We start from the raw sequence: 4,728 nt of genomic DNA, 5'->3' as shown, positions 1-4,728 counted from the left end.
GGATAAAAATGGAAGGTTAGATATTGGTCTACAATTCATTGGGTCACCTGGATCCAGAGAAGGCTTCTTAAGTGAAGGTTTGATTACAGCAACCTTGAAATCTTGTGGTACATACCCATTTACTAAGGATAGATTGATTGTATCTAGAATGGGGGCAGTAACCAAAGGAAATGCATCTTTAAATAATTTGGTTGGGATTGGATCCAAAATGCAAGTTGAAGGTTTAGATGAAGCTAATATTTTTGATAACTCTGAAAGCTCAACTGGATCAAAACGGTTCAAGCACAGATGAGGTTCTACAGGCACCTCTGAAGCTGCCTCACTTACTGAGGAAGTAGAAATCGCATTAGGGAGGATGCTAAAGATTTTGTTTCTAATAGAATTATTTTTACTTGTAAAAAAATCCCATGAAGTCATTGCTGCTGAGGGCTAAGGGAATAGATGGCTCAGAGCTATGATTCTGTGTAAGTTTAGCAACTGTACTGAAAAGAAATTTAGGATTATGCTTATTCTCCTCAATTAATGCTGAAAAATAAGCAGTTCTAGTTTGTTGAAGCTTATTTTTATAAAGCACAAGACTATTATTCCAGGATAGGTAGGCCTCCTCATGGTACGTAGAGCGCCATGTTCTCTCCAATTTCCTAGAGTTTTGTTTTAAGGCTCGTAAATGAGAGCTAAACCAGGGAGCCAACTTACTGTCCCTAATTACCTTCTTTTTTAAAGGGGCTACATCATCTAATGCCACACGTAAAGAGGAATTAACATGATGAACTAAGGCATCAATTTGTGAGGGGCTAGAACTGAAAATATTGCCCTCTGTTACGTTCCTCTGCGATGCTGAGGACAGTAAAGGTGGAACAGTTGATTTAAAAGACGCAACTGCATTGTCAGATAGAGACCGACTATAGTGAAATTTACTTTCATGTCTCGAGAACTCAGTTATAAAAAACTCAAAGGTTATCAGAAAGTGGTCCGAGAGGACTGGATTATGTGGAAAGATTGTTATTTCCTCACACTCAATGCCATAAGTCAGCACAAGGTCCAATGTATGATGGCAGGAGTGGGTGGAGCTATGTATTCTTTGAGTGAAACCAATTGAGTCTAAGACATTACTAAAGGCTACATTGAGAATATCATTTTCAATGTCCACATGAATGTTGAAATCCCCCACTACAATGACCTTATCAGTATTTAGCACCAAATCAGATAAAAATTCAGAGATCTGATCCAAAAACTCAGAGTAAGGGCCTGGTGGACGATACAAAAATACAAACAAGAGTGGTTTTACAGTTTTGTAATCTGGATTAGGAAAACTAAGAATAAGATGGTCAAACGAACTGTAACTATTAATCTGTAAGGGACTGATTAATAAGTCTGAATGAAAAATGATTGCTACTCCTCCTCCTCGCCCTGTACTTCGAGCAATATGATGATTTAAATAATTTGAAGGAGTCGACTCGTTTAAGCTAACATAGTCCTCTTGCTGCAGCCAGGATTCTGTGAGAGAGAGCAAAGAGATCTGATTATCACAAATCAAGTCATTAACTAACAAAGTCTTAGAAAAAATTGATCTCAACAACCCACATTTAATTTTTCTAGTTTTCTGCTCAGTTGAATTTGTTCTAATATTTATGAAATTTCCATGATTTGCTTTATTAAGCCTGATATTTAATCTGTGTGATTTTGGCCGTGGGCAGGACACTGTCTCTATGGGGTAGTGGGTGGGTAACAGTACAGAAGCTGCAGAGGGGTGGGTTAAACTATGACTCTGCTTCCTGGTCTGGACCCTGGGTAGTCATGGAGGACTAATAAAACTGGCCATGTTCCTAGAAAGAAGAGCTGCACCATCCAAAGAGGGATGGATACCATCTCTCCGCATCAGACCAGTTTTTTCCCAAAAAGTTTTCCAATTATCAATGTAGCCCACGTTGTTTTCAGGACACTACCTAGACAGCCAGCGGTTGAAGGACAGCATGCGGCTAAACATGTCGTCACTGGTCCGATCAGGTAGGGGGGCAGAGAAAATTACGGAGTTCGACATTCTTTTGGCAAACTTAAACACAGAAGCAACATTCATTTTAGTGACCTAGTGACCTCCGATTGGCGTAACCGGGTGTCGTTACCGCCAGCGTGAATAACAATCTTACTGTATTTACGCTTATCCTTAGCCAGCAGTTTCAGATAAGATTTAATGTCGCCCGCTCTAGCCCCAGGCAAACATTTAACTATGGTTGCTGGAGTCTCTAATGCCACGTTTCTGACTATGGAGCTGCCAATGATCAGAGTCGGCTTGTCAGTGGGTGCGTCACTGAGCGGGGAAAATCTATTAGAAACGTGGATGGGTTGGTGGTGGCCCACGGGCTGGGTTCTATGCTTCCTGCGTACCGTCACCCAGCCGGCCTGAGGTCCCGGCTGCTCGGGATCTGCTGGAGGATCGCTACGGGGTGGTTCTGACTTAGTTAGCCCCGCGCTAGCTAAGTAGCTACGGCTGTTTACGGGCTTTTCAACAGCACGGAGCCGGGACTCCAATTCTGACACCCTCGCCTCCAAAGCTACAAAAATGCTACATTTATTACACGTACCATTATCACTAAAGGAGGCAGAGGAGTAACTAAACATCTGACACAGAGAGCAAGAGATAGGAGACGGAGAAGCAGAGACAGAAGTAGCCATAGCCGTGCTGAGGCTAAGCTAACTGGATGAGCAAACTGTTCAGTACCAAAGAAACTGCGTGCAAACTCAAATGGTTCCCTAAAAGCTAGGTGGAACAACAGAAAATGTGTGTTTTAGCGTACTTTTGTGCTACAATAACTCAGAGATATCCAAGTACAGAGAAATTAAATCAGCTTTAGCGAGCCCCAAACAGCTACACGGAGTGCAACACTGAAAACAGGAAACAGGAAACGCCTTACCACCAGGATTGGCTGCACCTGGCGGTAAGGCGCATCATACCTGCTCCATTTCAAAAGTGAACTAAAAACCCAACTTTTCCGACAAGCTTTTTGTCAATAACACTTTTTACTGGGTAACATTAATGTTTTGAAACTAGTTTTATCATCTAACTAGTTGTCGTGATTTTACTGTTCTTAGTTTGCATTTTTGTAGCCTCGTCCTTTTGGCATTTGGTCTTAAAGTTCTTAGCTTTGTTTCTTATTACTATATTAGTTGTTTTAATTTTTATACATTTTTGTCTTTGTTTTTTTATTTTTTGTGGAACGCTTTGTTCACCTTCCCGGGCTGTGGAAAGTGCTCTATAAACAAACTTGATGGATGGATGGATTAATTGAAAACAGATGATTTGAGATAACAGAAATAAAACGCACATTTATCTTGAGAAAGACATTACATGATCAGTGTTTTCTATTTAAGCTTAATCGGAAGGAAAGCAAAGGGCAGACGAAACAAAATAAAATAGGAAGTAAGATACAGAGTTGAAAAAAATACCTCAATAGCACACTATAAGATCAGCATAAGAAAAAATGTAATAAATAAATAAATCAACTGTACAAAAGTTTAAACCACCATAACAATGAATTTTTTTTAGCAATTAAAAAGTTTCATTATTCAAAGTTCTTCAATTCAAAACCCTTTATGGGAGTTTATGAACTTCATTATTGCCACCAGTGGGTGGAGCTATTGCAGATGCGTGCCTACATAGTGTCAATTGTAATGAAAATTATTTTTATGGATGCATAAAAGCTAAGATAATGATAAAGCTCATGAAAAACTAAACAGACTTTAGTTTAAACATATATGTTGTGAAACAGAAGCAGGATTCTGACACCAGAGGCATTATTCAGTGTTGTGTTTAAAGTGAGAGAGCAAAAACAACACTTTATATGACCTGTTTCACACTTGATAAAATAAGTCAATTTAAACAGATGTTTATATAAGTTAATAGTATATAAATAAACTGAAAGCAATGTATTTTAGCAAAATTCTCAACCATTTGTTAACTAAATGTGCAAACACACATCCTAACTCATGTGCCTAAACACCACCTTCTGATCAATCCTTTTTAATCCACCTCTCCTCTCTTTGCTTTCTTCTCTGTCTCCTGTCCTGCTCTTTCCAGCTGAATTGCTCTGGCTATTGATTCTCCTGCAAAGGATGATTAGCCCTAACCTGTATCAGAGTGCCAAGTCAGGCCAGTGATAATGCCTTCACTCAATGCGCAACAACAACTCAGGTGCCCTAGGAGCAGGCGCTAGCTGCTGGGTCCTTGATAGCATGCTAATTTGCAGAGCCTTGTGATAAATGTGTGCTGTCATTCCCCTTGAACCAAGTCAGACTCATAGCTTTGCTGCAGTAATGCTGATCCAATAACCTACATCCTATTTAATACAGGTTCACTGGGGGAATCCCCAGGTGGTTTGGCCGGTTCGGGCTCCTCCGAATGTCCCACCACCTGCAGTAAATCAGTCTCACTGACAGCAGGAGGAATCAGCAAACCACATTTCTCCATTTCCTGGATCACAGCCGCTCTCAAGTCCGGTTTAAGCATTGCTCTGGCACCACGGAGGCCGAGGTGTGCAGCCAATTCCTCGAAATTGCTTTTCCGACATCCCTCGATCACCTCCCGTGAGGGAGCTTCCAATATCTCTGACAAACTAGTCATAATGACACAAGAGGAGAGAACAGCACGTTAATTCAATAATTTCAATAAGTCTTTAAACCTTCAAAACATGAGTTCCAAACTCCACACAACTGTAGGTTATTATTATTACT

The 4,728-nt window shown here is 40.4% G+C and overlaps 1 pseudogene; it reads right to left on the bottom strand.

Moving 5' to 3' along the window:
• Nucleotides 1-1,409: 1,409 nt before the first annotated feature.
• Nucleotides 1,410-2,693, bottom strand: LOC139068943 (uncharacterized; annotated as a pseudogene).
• Nucleotides 2,694-4,728: the final 2,035 nt, after the last annotated feature.

Source organism: Nothobranchius furzeri, chromosome 3 (genome assembly GCF_043380555.1).
Source record: "Nothobranchius furzeri strain GRZ-AD chromosome 3, NfurGRZ-RIMD1, whole genome shotgun sequence".
Classification (NCBI taxonomy): Eukaryota; Metazoa; Chordata; class Actinopteri; order Cyprinodontiformes; family Nothobranchiidae; genus Nothobranchius; species Nothobranchius furzeri.
Note: the sequence above shows the minus strand (reverse complement) of the source record. Positions and strands in the feature narration are given on the sequence as shown.